At 37.3% G+C, this 13622-nt stretch overlaps 1 protein-coding gene across 2 annotated transcripts in view; it reads right to left on the bottom strand.

The window, feature by feature from the left end:
• DUSP16 (dual specificity phosphatase 16) overlaps positions 1-13410 on the bottom strand; it is a 72119-nt gene extending 58709 nt beyond the window's left edge. The window contains exons 1-2 of one of the 2 annotated variants that reach the window (XM_016156375.2): positions 12921-13410; positions 6259-6391 (exon numbers count right to left, since the gene is read on the bottom strand). The gene's annotated coding sequence lies outside the window, so the exon portion shown is untranslated. The remainder of the gene's footprint in view (positions 1-6258; positions 6392-12920) is intronic. The other variant, XM_016156377.2, reaches the window with a different exon arrangement.
• Between the last annotated feature and the right edge of the window lie 212 nt (positions 13411-13622).

Genomic DNA, 13622 nt, shown 5'->3' with positions numbered 1-13622 from the left:
CGAGAATGACAATAGATATCTAGCTTTTTCTTGCTGTGTCCCTCCCAACCTTTCATACTCTACAAAGGTGCCAAAAACTGTTCCAGGATATCATCTAAAACTGTTCCAGGGCACTGTCTTTCCTCTCTCAAACTGTCCTACAGAAGCAGCCAGCTAGCAGACTGCTCTTAGAGTAAGCAGGGTAGGTTTACAATCATAGGAGAGAAAGGGAAAATGGCCAGGAGAGGGCTTCAGGTGGACTGACCTCCACTTCTAATTGTAACTTTATCTCTTAACCTAGGAAAGACTGGTATGCTGGATCCCCAGTGAAGAACCCCTAGGGCAAAGCATTAGGAGTCCTTTATGGTGACTTGTTTAAACCATGAAGAGATAATTATTAAAGAGATGCTGACAACAAGTATAATCTTGATGACCAAGGCAATGCATTTTACTTCTTTGCATCCCCTCGAATATCTTTTAGAAATCACTCAGTAAATACTTGTTCACGTTGATTACAATGGCATACTGATGACCACTGGCAAAAAGAATGATCTTCTGGTCCAGAAAAAGGCTTACCAAACACAGAAGCCAAGGTGCTTATTTTAATGAATGAATTAAAGTCATTTCTCTAATAAAAACCACCACTGATTTCACAGTAACTTTTCTTAAAAACTTATATAAAACTACTTTTTCCTGGCAAGTGAATACCATACTGCCTAATACTTAGTACTTGGAAAGTCCCCAATAAATACTGTATCTCTTTAAACTAACGTCACATTAATTACATTCTATTAGATAGCAACTGGTAGCATCGAAGATCTTGCCAAAGAGGTCATTCATTTGCCAGAAAAATCGCTTAAGTTTGTCTTTCAGATGGGACTGTAGACGAGAGAAGAAGGGGGTTTCCACTGTACATGATTTTTATTGTTGGTTATAAAACGAAGAAGCTATAAAATCAAGCTTCCTGAATATTTACATTAACAAGGCTCTTAAGTCATTCACATAATGAAAAATGAAAACTGCTTTAATTACATACTTAAAAAGGTTTCAGTTGAAGTTCTATATAGTGTTCCACCAAAATAAGAAAGAAAATGGATATTTGGATATTCTGTGGCAATGAAATTAGACACTACCCCTACGCTGTTTAAAGTAGCTATTAAGTACGTATACATACACACATTTTATTATTAAAAATGCATCCCAGACTGCAGATGCCTTTTGATATCTTAAATGTCATAGTTAATGTTTATCTCCAGATATCCCAATACTGACAAACCATAAATAAAATGCAGTGGGATCCCTCTGTAAGACTTTTGTTGAACAGAAGATTAATACTTTTTAGGTTAACATTTTAGCAGTCTCTTTTATAAAGTATAATTGCTTTGTAATTTGTTAAAGTTGGAAATATAATTTTCAACCCACTGTATATCCAAATTCATATACTCTGGACAAGATTCTATATAAGAAACCAGATCATCACTCTCTGAAACACAAGCAAAATCCCATTTTAAGGCACTTAAAACATCAAAGGTTCTGCCTCATTCAAGTACAGTTGCTACAGTGCATATAGGGAATCACTTTCCCTTAGCTGTCCTTTCATTTTATCTAAGGCAAATGTGCAATGTGAAAACTAATAATAAGAACAAGTGCCCAGCAAGTAAAAAGGGGTGCTCTACCAGGTTTTTAACCAGTGTTTAAAATGCCTCCTCTGTCGAAAAAGGGGGCATTTTCTCAGAACACTGTACTGAGGGTATTTTGATTATAGATTACACACACGTGTATTTTTCCCAATCAAAATAAAAATGCAATTAGTTTTCCATTTTCAATGTAAATTTGAGGCAGAAGTAATATGAGTAACTGCCAAAAAGCAAAAACCGAAATCTAGCTTTCATCTTCTGTATCTTCAAGATCTTAATTTATGAGATACCATATAGCTATGAAGATGACTAAACACCATACATTTTCATAGCCTCTAATCCTGTCCAATATTATAATTAAAAAATAATAATAAAACACGAAGTGGTCAAAAGATAGGAAAAAAAGTTTTAGAACTGGAAGTTATCTCAGAGATGATCTAATACAATATTCTACTTCATAGTTGAGAAAACTGAGACCTAATTGTCTAAGCTAGCCCCACAACTAATTGGGCTATAGGTCTATATAGTGTTCCACCAAAATAAGGAAGAAAATGGATATGATCTTTTTGACAGGAACACCTAAAACAGTCTCCGGACTAAAGAAAAGTTGTTTTATAAACTTAATACTCTTTGTGCTTTCCTTTCTGCTTATTTGTGACAGCTACCCAACTGACATTTCTTCCCCTCTAGCTTGCTAACAGAATCCCAGTTTTTCCTGGGCAGCAAGCAATGTACTAATGACACATAATGCATGTTATACTAAACCTCAGCAGTACACTCACTTCTCTAATCTCTCCCATGAGTGGGTGCAGTTTTGTAAAACAGTTCGAGCAAATGACACTGAAGAAAAAATCAAATGGAAGCTTCTGAGAAAGATTTTATTCTCAGTTAGGGAAGCAGAGGAGGAGGGATTGCTTGTACTATTCCCTTCCTCCTTCTTGCCTTGAAAGGGGATGTGATACCTAAAGCTGAGGCAGCCATTTTATGACCTGGTGGCAGTGTGAACATGCAAAAGATGGCAGAGTCAAAGATTGGAAAGAAGCTGAGGACACTGCTGAGCAGGTGAACCATCCCTAAGACCACCTACCTCTAAACTTCTCTGAACCAGATAAATAACTTACGGTTTAAGCTTCTGCTAGTGGCTTTCTATTAACTACAGCTGAAAGCAGTACTGAATTAAAAAAAAAAATTTCTGTGGCATGCTATGATTTTCCTGCCCAATCTCACTCCCATTACAAACATATATTCTGTTTAGACTGCATGCAACTAAAGTGACAGGGTTATATTTCTCCTGCATTGTTAATAGAGACTAGTTTAATTACTTGATAGTTGTAATACCTCAACTATATGACTCTATTAACATAAATGTCATTGGTAAAGAAAACAGTAGGGGAAAAACATGACTTAGAACCATGTTTGTTCTTGATAATTGACTTTGATCTTTCATTTTGCCAACGCGAATCCTTTCTGGAATTAAGTACCACATAAATAACAAACTGATAAATGATATCTATTTGAACTAAACTGTCTCCTTTAATCATAACTGTCTGTTAGTAAAAAATAAAGCTAAAATTTCATTCTTGAATTTCTAGTCCCAAGCTTGGCCATCAGTATTGTCATACACTGATGCGTATAACCAAAGCTTAGAGATTTACCAGCACTATACCAAACTCATGGCATTGCTGTTTTCTCTTATTGGTTACAATAACTGAATATTGGTAAAACCTTAAAAAGTCAGACTATTCAGTACAGTTATTTTAACCATATTTTTATGGAAATCTTTCAAATATATGTTCAGCTCCATGACTCCCGTTACAGCCACCTCTGGACTTCCCCGGGCCCCACTCTTCCCAGATCCAGTGCATGGGAGACCCAGTTCACCCTAGTCCTCCTCTTGGCCCTCCAATGGTTATCTCCACTCTGTCCACAGCCCAGTTCTGCTTGTATCTATTTCCATGATCACTAATGTCTACTCCATTTCCCCCCCCCTTTCACAATTTCTTCTTTATAACCTCATGTGTCATCTGTCATCCCTCAGCTTCCTCAGAAAAAGAAGTCAACAGCCTCCCTAGTTGGAAGTAACAAAAAACTGCCATGAGCAGCCGTTCTCCTCTCAAATAAGTTAGCATCTCTCTCGTTGTCTTTCAAGGAAAAAAAAATGGCTGAGTACTCCTGATTTTGAGCACACATATAAATATGAACGTTCTACGTATGTACATTTTTGTGGGCTCGGTCTTTTTTAGTTAAAAAAAGAGGGGGCAAATGCTCATTCTTTTTGTTAAACTGTAAAGTGCTGCTACTGAGTCCTCCCTTCTGTCTACCCTTTATCTTACCACCCTCTGATGTTATATGACCTTCCATGCATTGTAGTTTCTGGGTCACACAGTTCATCCCCACTAGTATATTTCCTTCTTCCTCACGAATTAATCAACTAAGATGGAAATATTACTTTATTGAAATAGATGTCTGTGTTAGACTGCTCTAAAAATATTAAATCACCATACTAATTTATATCATAATTTTCAAAGTGTGATCCAGAGACCTCTGGTGGGAGGTGACTGAGACCTTTTCAAGGGATCCACATGTAAAAACTATTTTTGGTACTACAAAGATAATTTCTGCCTTGTTCACTCTCATTCTCTCATGAACATACAACAGTGAATCCAGAGGATACATGTTATATGATGGTAATATATCACTCTGGCACCTAATAAAACATGCTGTATTTTGTGTTTTTAAGAAATTTCTAAGGTAGCAATATTTTAAGATGTAAAATTTTTTCCAGAAATTAACTCAAGTGTGTTCTCAGTATTTCTATTTCCTAGGGATAACAATCTTTGATTATATCTGCTATTATCTCCATAATCTCATTGTCATCTAATGAATTCACTATTTTAAGAAAACGAATGTTTTAAACACTGATACGATGAGTTCTTTAAAAGATAGTCTTCAAAATAGAAATGAAAAAGCCACTGAAGCATCATACAGGGTAAATTATCAGGAGCAGTACACAAAATAGCTGAGAACTAATAAAGCTTTGTATAGTTGACAAAGCTGAATGTCTACTGGATGAAGTCAGTAAAAAAAATCATGGCAATGCCACAAGCCAGATCTCATCAAATTAAAGATTTTACCACAAACATGAACTACGATATCTCACTTTAGAATTGTAGTTTTGTTTTGTAAGTGGACAAATCCACAGATGTGGGTGGACTTACTGTTTTGTTTTTATTATTCCAGTATCCACGCCAACTAACTATGGAAGAAGGTCTTCTTTTATGTGAATGCTTGGCAACGAATACAAGTGCTGCTCAATTACTCAAAGTATTAAATAACTTTTTCAATCTCATGATTTATCCTAAAACAACCATGTTGGTATCTGCTCTGGTGGTAGGCGAAATGCTGGAGCTTTTAGCATGAATTAAGGCAGGAGTACAAAACTGTACTAGTAGTAGTTATATTTCTCACTGTCTAACCATCACTTTTAAAAAGTCGGTTTCACTTAATGTTTTTGATAAAATTAAAATTATTAATTTTATTAAATCTCACTGTTTGAGAAGTTGGTCTTTTTAACATTCTGTGTGATGAAATGGGAAGCACACAAAAAGCACTTCTAATAACAATGGCTATCTTGAGGAAAAGCATTTATGCAATTGTCTGAGCTATGAACTAACTGCAACTTTTTTCAAAGAATACCATTTTTGCTTAAAAGAATAACTATCAGACAATTTAAAGTTTATTCAGACTTAAGTATCTGACAGACATTTTCTTTAAAAGGATTATAGTGAGCCTGACACATCAAGGAAAAAACTGACAAAATCAGTTGCCAATGATAAAATTTGAGCTTTGGAGAAAGATTAGAATTTTGGAAAACTTGAACTCAACCAAAATCTTGACCACTTCCCAGTTCTTAAAAACTTTTTTGATGAAATTAATGAATGTGATTTGTTAAATATTATGTAAGCAAATGTGTCAACATTTGAAAGATCTGTATAACTCAATATATACCATTATTTTTCAAATGACCTAGGTATGATGTTATAAAATCACATCAAAGATCCAGTCAAAGTACAAGATGGACCAACAGATTTTTAATGTTACAACAAACAAAAAATTCACTGATATGGTTTCGGAGTTAACACTGCAACTAATCTTTAAGAATCTACCACTTCTTGAGTAGATTTCATGAAAAGACATTAAAATACTTCACCCTTATTCAACTATGTATCTGTATAGAACTGGGTTTCTTCACATACTTCAAACAAACAACATATCACAACAGACTGATTATAAAAGCAGTTGTGAAAATCCTGCTGTCTTCTATTAAGCAATAAAGAGAATGGCAAAATGTAAAACAATGTCACATTTCTCACTTATTGTTTTAGAATACATTTTTCATAAAAGTACATTATTTATGTTAACCTTTAATAAGTGATTTTTAAATGAATAAACATTTTAAACATTTCTCAGTTTTGATTCTAATGTGTAAATATTGATACAGTCCACATAAATAAAACATTTCTGGGGTCCTCAATAATTTTTAAGAGCACAATGGTGTCTGACTCCAAAATGTTTGAAAACCACTGGTTTATAACACCACAAAAGAGGACTTATAAATATGTGTAGATAAGAAAATGGGCACCTGAAAATGAATCAGAAGATCTCGGCTCCAGTTCTAGCACCACTTCTTACTTGCTTTGGGATTTGGATAAATTATTTAATGTCTCTAACATCTCAGTTTCCTCATCTGTAAAATGGATAACTCATGTCTTGTTCTGAGGATAAAAGACAAAATATGAAAAAACAATTTATAAATTACAGGTATATTATTATTACAAATTCTCAAAGTTAAGAGTTTTAAACACTTCTTGTGACCATATTTCTACAAAATTCTCTCTTCTTAAAAATTTATTACTAAAAGCAGAACTTACCAAAAAAAATGCTAAGTGGAGATTTTTGATCAGCTAATTTGCTCAAATGTCCAACCACATAATTGTACTGTATTAAATTTCTTCCCCTACAGTTCTAATTGGTAATATGTAGTTTAACTAATATGAATATTACCAAAAATACAGAAAGTACAGAAAACAGTAACAAACCCCAATGTAGCCATCACTCAGCTTCAACAATAGTAAAAAAATTTGTCAATATTATTTCCCATTTGTGTGAGTTTGTATATATCCTGAAGTTTTCTAGAACAAATATTAGGCATGATCTCATTTTGTCTATAAATGCTTCCATATGTATCTTTAACATGAGAATTTTTTAACATAACCACAATACCATTAATATATAGTTAAATTTTATAATTCTTAAATACCATCTAATATATACATGTTATGATTTCCTGCATGTCTCAAAAAAAAAAAAGTCTTAGTTTTCAGTTGGTTTGTATCATTAAAATAACATTCTTACTAGCTCATTTTCAAGGAACACAAGATTTTTAGCAAAAGTTAGAGCGAGAGGAAATAATACCACACTTTACATACCATGTGCAGTTTACAAAACAAAGTCAAGAACTATCTTCCTGAGAAATGTGTTTCTCCCCCCCCCCCCCACCATCGAACAACAAACAAAAATAACAAAAGAAACCCACTAGAAAATAGGCCAGACTGGTGACAGCTCAGCTGCTCAGGAAGAGAAGGAGTTGAGAGTAAACAACCACCTGCCATTTCAGAAAAGCTGAGGTCAGGTCTGCCACAGGGTCAAGCAAGCTGGAGGTGAGGTCAGGGTCCAGGTTCCAGAGTGAGCACACTGCTCAAACAAGTCAGGTACCCACGGCCGTTAAGGCAACCAACCCCCTTCAGGTTTCAACTCAAAACTTAAAAAAAAAAAAAATGCTCTAAGCTAGATATAATGGAACCATGATCAAAAGTAATAGTTGTGAGAATTAATTTAACTTATTCAGCAAACACTAATCAAAAGCCAATTCAACCAGGTACTATCCTAGGGTATGAGTTGTTTTTTTTTCCTTTATACAATGCAAACAATAAGTAGCATATACTTATGTACATGTTTTTTCACATTAATTTTAAGAGGAAGAAAGAAGATATTTCATATTACCTTGCCATATGTCATTACAATTCTGTAAATTGCAGTTTGCCCCACCTTTCACCCAGACACTGAAACAAATCTAAGTTCCACTGTCCTTCCTTTCCAAATATTTCTGAAGCATATATGTTACATTAGTTTTTATCATACATCACAAACTTCCAGAATTTATATCTACAATTATTTTCTAAATGGAGTATTTAGTTTAACAGAAAATCAAGGGAATGCTAAAGAATTTCCTACCTCCTCTGGAAATTGTTTTCTTTTCCATAGGCTTACCCAAGTGCGTCAGAATCTATTGTAGATGAAAACTTGTTAGGTGCACAGAGAAAAATTTCTAAGAGTTTTGTTTCTATAGACACACACAAATACCAATCCTTTTTAGAATCCTTTACCTCAATTTTATCTATAAAAGTTTTTAAGTTTAAAATTGCAGAAAGAGAGGGGGCGGTGGGGGGGGGGGATGTATTTCTTCAAGAATGCTTGAGAAGTACTTTATGAATGTGTCCAAAACCAAGAAATAGTCACCAAGAAATTTTTAGCTGGCACTGCAAAGGGCATCTTCTCAACAAAACCTGGCAATCAGGTAACTGCAGTAAGAATCCAGACTTCCCCATTTCAGAACTGACACTTGCTTCTGGTTTCTACTACTTGTAGCAAGTCAGTAAAAATCCTAAATTTAAGATAGTATTTCCAGTGAGACCACTAACTCCTCTCTCAGTAAACCTTTAATGAAACATAATTAAGCACATGGAGTACGACACAGTTCAAATTTACTATTTGATTCCTGTAGCATGTGGACAAGACCAAGATGGTGTCATTCCTTACCCTATTTTACCCATCTGGTAATTAAGCCCAACAGTTTACTTACACTAGCTGTCCATCCTTTGTGTGCTCTCACACAAGGTACCATCAAAACAAAATGTCCTTGGAATTTAGCTTCACTTTATGGCACTATTGTGACTGTCATTCCTAATAGAGAATTTAACCTAAGTATATGGCCCAATACATCAATCACAACCCTAAGTAAATTGTAAACAATATTAACCGCACTGCAAAAACATGAGATTCTTAGCAGATGGAAGCAAAAAAAAAAAAAAAAAATGTAAACTGTTAAGGAAGAGTTAAAAACTCAACACGTGCATACTTCGATATAAAAAAAAATTATGTACTTTTTTTTTAAAAAACTGGTTAAAGATGAAGTTAATTAATGTGTGGCCTGCATTTGAATTGGTTTACACTGCAAATAAATATTAAAGTTATATCATTAATATTTATTGTTACTACATGCAAAATGGGTTATTAGCAGAATAAATGAGACTGTACCGAGCTCTCTATAATTTCCTTGACCCTGATCATTATTTTATTATCTTCACACATCACTATGGACATCACATTTTCCATCCAGTGTTTATTTGTTTATTGACCTTCTGTCTTCTCCCACTAGAATTTAAGTTCTACAGGGGCAAAAACACATGTTATTTTTCATGGTATATCCAGTTTCTGAAACAGTGTCTAGCACATAATAGAAAATCCAAATAAATTTGCTGAATGGATGGATGGATGAATGGCCACCTTCTTTGACCTCCCCCATTTCCTTTCCTCTATACACATGTTAACCACCTTCCAAGGCCAGGGTCAAATTCTAATATCTCTGTGAAGATTACCTCCCCTAATCCTCCAATTTCTTTCTTTTATACCTTGAATTTCACACTCCCCTACTGTCTGATCCTTTATCTTTGCATATGTACATAGCTCCCTTAAAATTCTTATAATCCTTCTCTCCTTATTAAGGGCAGGGACTCATGTCCCCAACTTCTGGTATCCACCTTAGTATGTATGTAAATAGTATACTATTAAGAAACGGTTTGCCTGATTGATTTATATCTGTAATTAAATCAATTAAGCTAAAGTTTCAACTTTTTATAACCTATCCCCTCCCTTTCCAATAACTCAGTTGAAATTGCAGTGGGTCTCCATTTTAAATTTATCTTCGGCAATTTCAAGTTTTATATTCTCATATAATCATAATTTATGCTCAAAATTTACTATATCCATGCCCTTCCCCCCCGCCCAAGATTAAAAGTTTTATGTAATAAAAAATCTTGTGACTTTTTGGTGATACCTATAATCAGATATCTAACCCTAATCGAGAAGGAGGTGAAGTTTCATGACCTGCTTTTTGATGCTGAGGTATTGAAGGGTATTTTTTCCTTTTATGCCTTTTTCTTTTCATGCCAAGATGTATCCCATTTCCTTCTTTACTGATCATACATTCCTGGTAAGCTTTTATTATTTCTTTGTACCTGTCTTTGGTAATCTGCCTTAGATCCTTCTTTTTGAGCCACTCCTGTTTCCTTCAGTCATTTATTTGATTAAATTTCAAATTCCCTTTCCTAGTCTGTGTATGAGAATGGCCTCTTCTTAAACCTGGAGCCTGCTTCTTAAAACCCAGCCAATCTTTCATGAACCTCATCCCTTCACATGGCCAACCCCTGATTATCTGGGCTAATGAAAATGCACAAAAACATCAGATAATCCACAAGAAAAATCAGAAAAAAAAAATGACATCTGGCTTTGGAATATATCATATGTGGCTTTGGGCAAGATTTACTTTCTTAAATGTTTTTACTTAAGCCAACATTAGTAATATTTTATTTTATTTTATGATGGTAGATATGTCTTGGTTTTAAATTTTAATATAGTTAATTTTTTAAAAAATCAAGCATCAACTGTGGTATTTCCTATGAAGCCCTTTTAACTAGTTTTTTCAATCTGTTGATTCTGTCATAAAATCTGGTTTCTGTTTCCCTTGATTATTTCCTCCCTTTTCTTGGGTAGCTAATCCAAATCAGCTTGCCTATATTAATTTACTGCTTCAATTTAAAGTATCATTTGCTTGAAAACTCAAAGCATTTTAAAAACATTAAAAGTCTACTGAAATTTTTAGTCAAACTAACAGGATAGAAGAAAACTCCGCTTTTTGTAGATACTCCTGGAAAAGTTGTTTTTCCAGGATAAATTACACTGGTAATTCCAGCAAATTATATTCAGTGTGATATTATGATTGGTTGAAAAACATGAATATTGAACAGCTTCGTAAGTCAGCTTCATCAATATATACTCCTGTAGGCCAAAAATTCTATGGAATTAAATTCTAAATACAGGTATTTATAGAAAACACCATGGAAACAAACTCACACATCAACCTTTTAACCCCAGCCTAAACTCTGTACCCACCTAAGACTTGATTTCAACCTCGCTTCCACAAATTTTAAATGTATAAGAACTGGGTTAACAAGATCTTCTCTTTTGCCCCTTTTTCAGTTACTGCCATTAAGCTTTTAGCCAGAGATCCCCTAAATCCTCAATTTTACAAGACTATTTTTACTTTATAGGTACTTAATTATTTTACAACTGAATGTAGGTTTATAGTGCTTAAACTGACTTTTGTTTTTTTTCATAAACTAGCCTCCAGATTATCAGCAAAATTAACAATAAACTCATTTTTTATTTTCCCCCATGTGGAATCTTGATACGTACAAATTATTTTACCTAAAAACCAAATTTTGGGTTGGTGTAATTTAGCTTAAATTTTTGCATAAGATGTTAAATATCACCCCCCCCCAAAAAAAATTGTTAACAGCAAACTTCTATACAGTCCTCAAACTCAGTAAATTCCACTTTATTTAAAAAATTTTTTTTTCAAGGTGCCTAGTCACATTTTGACTAACATGCCTACATAAAGCCATAAGTTCTTAAGTTTTTAAATTTACTTCTCCAGTTGCTGCCTTCACCAAATACAGAACTCCACAGGTCTCAATTAATTACGACCTCCCAAGCTGTGTGTCCACCAATATATATGATTCTCAAAGAAAAGTAAATAATTAAAAACTAACTCAACTGGTAAAAATTCTTGTTTTCTTTTTTAAAATGTACCTTTGAAGAATCGATTGTCAACTATGTGCACTCTCAATCAGTCTCACAAAATGAGTGGCATGAAGAGGCATTTTTCTGACAGTCTAGGTTCCCCCCAAATAGCAAGTCATAAAAGTCTCTCATGGATGGTAAATTTCACACACATACCCGAAAGAAAGAAAAGAAACATACCTGGTCATTTTCTAAACAGGTTTGATAGGTTTGGTTCACTTGTAAGAGCAGAGTGTTTACTTATAATCTTTTAAAGAAGAGTGGCAGCCAGAGCACTGGGTAAATAAAAACTTCAGAGAGTTTTAAAAACCTTGCATCTTAACTCACTTCCCCTTGGTTCAAGGGGACGGCACAGCAAACCCTACGGCAAATGAGATTATGCAACAGGTTTTCCCTCTGCACTTTATTCATCACAGGCTGGTTAGAGGTGTGCTTTCTCCAAACAGCTTGAGAGACACAGGACTTCGGGATCTTGCAGCTAACGTTTAATAACTTTTAGAATTTTGCAGTATCTATTCGTTTTAAAATCTACTTATATTGTCTCAAGTTAATTACCGGTTTTTTTGTTGTTGTTATTGTTGTTTTGTTTCAGGAAATAAACCTAGCATCTGCAAACCTCAGTTTTGCATATTTTCCTCCCTGGTGTTTTATTACATGAAAACGTGGAACCATACATGACAAACAGACCCTTAGTTGTCTCCCTGGGCTTTTTTTATTTCTCACGTTTTACGACGAGGGTAAGTAAAGAAGGCACCGGCTCACCGGGCCCCCCAACTTCATGGCTCAGGCCCCAGTATGAAAATTGAATTGTTAGCTGGTTAGTTTGGTTTAAGAAAGCAATACCGTCACCACCCAGGTGGCCTGACTCCTTACACCAAAGGCGAATTTGGGATAATGGGAACAGTCAGGCCGGGGCCCCACTTTGGCAGGCGTGTTGTGTAACAGACGCGCCTGGAAGTGAGCAGCCTCGCCCGCGAAAGTCCCGCAGTAGCAGCTCCTCGCGGCGCGACCCGGCCGGCCCGAACGGACCGAGACCCCGCGCCCCGCCGCCCGCCCCCTTCCCGCTCGGGCCGGCCCCCAGCCAGGCCTACACCCCCGCTTCCAACGCTCGTGCGGCTCCGGGCCGCGGTCGCCCCCACCCCGCCGTCGGATAAAGGTGGCCCGCACGCCCGGGCAGACAGAGCCGCCGGGGCGAAAGCGCGGCGTGCGGCGCCCGGACTCGGGGCGCGCCGCGGAGCGTCCATGCTGCCGGCACGAGCGGGCGCCGCGAGCCCCGCACCCTCCCGCTCGCACAGTCCGCGCGGCCGGCCCGAGGCCACTTACTTTTGGGGCCGCCGACCTCCCGACTCCCTCTGGGGGAAACGAAAGTTGTCACGGCGTCTCCCCTCGGTCCCCCTCGCCTCCCGGACTTGCGAGGCGCCGCCGCGGAGCCGGGAGGGCGGCTGCGCTCCCGCTCGCGTCCGTCCCGTCGCGCTCTCCTCGTCTTCTTTTCACTATATTATCTTCTTCTTCTCTGAGGGGTGGGCGGGGGCGGGAGGCTTAGGAAGAGAGGGGACGTTTGCAACTTTTCTTCACTCTTTCTCTTCCAGCACCCCCCCACCACCACCAAGCAGCCTTGGAAAAACAATGTTGAAAGGGGTGAAGAAGCTGGGGAGGCGAAGGTGGGGGGCCGCGTGGGGAACGCAGAGGGGGGAGGGAGAGGTGATAATAATCGTTTAAAAACTGATTAAAGCCCCCCAAACAGTGATACACAGAAAGAGGGGGAAAGGCGGGGGGGTGGGGTGGGGGGTTGGGGGGAAAGAGAAAGAGTCGCTGGTCAGGAAACTTCAAGCGCGGATGAGGTCATTGGTTTAAAAATAAAGAGATGGCGTCACTTGAAACCAATCCCAGTGAATGAACTCAGCGGAGCCCGGGGGAAAGGAGGAGACAGGCGAGGGCAGGGCGGTGGGCGCCGGGCGGGGCCGCGCGCCCTCCCGCCCATCCCGCGGCCGCCCGAGCACCGAGCGCGGCTCCGCGCCTCGTTCC

The sequence above is a fragment of the Rousettus aegyptiacus genome, unplaced genomic scaffold, assembly GCF_014176215.1.
Source record: "Rousettus aegyptiacus isolate mRouAeg1 unplaced genomic scaffold, mRouAeg1.p scaffold_m13_p_2, whole genome shotgun sequence".
Lineage (NCBI taxonomy): Eukaryota > Metazoa > Chordata > Mammalia > Chiroptera > Pteropodidae > Rousettus > Rousettus aegyptiacus.
This window is presented reverse-complemented; position numbering and strand designations above follow the sequence as displayed.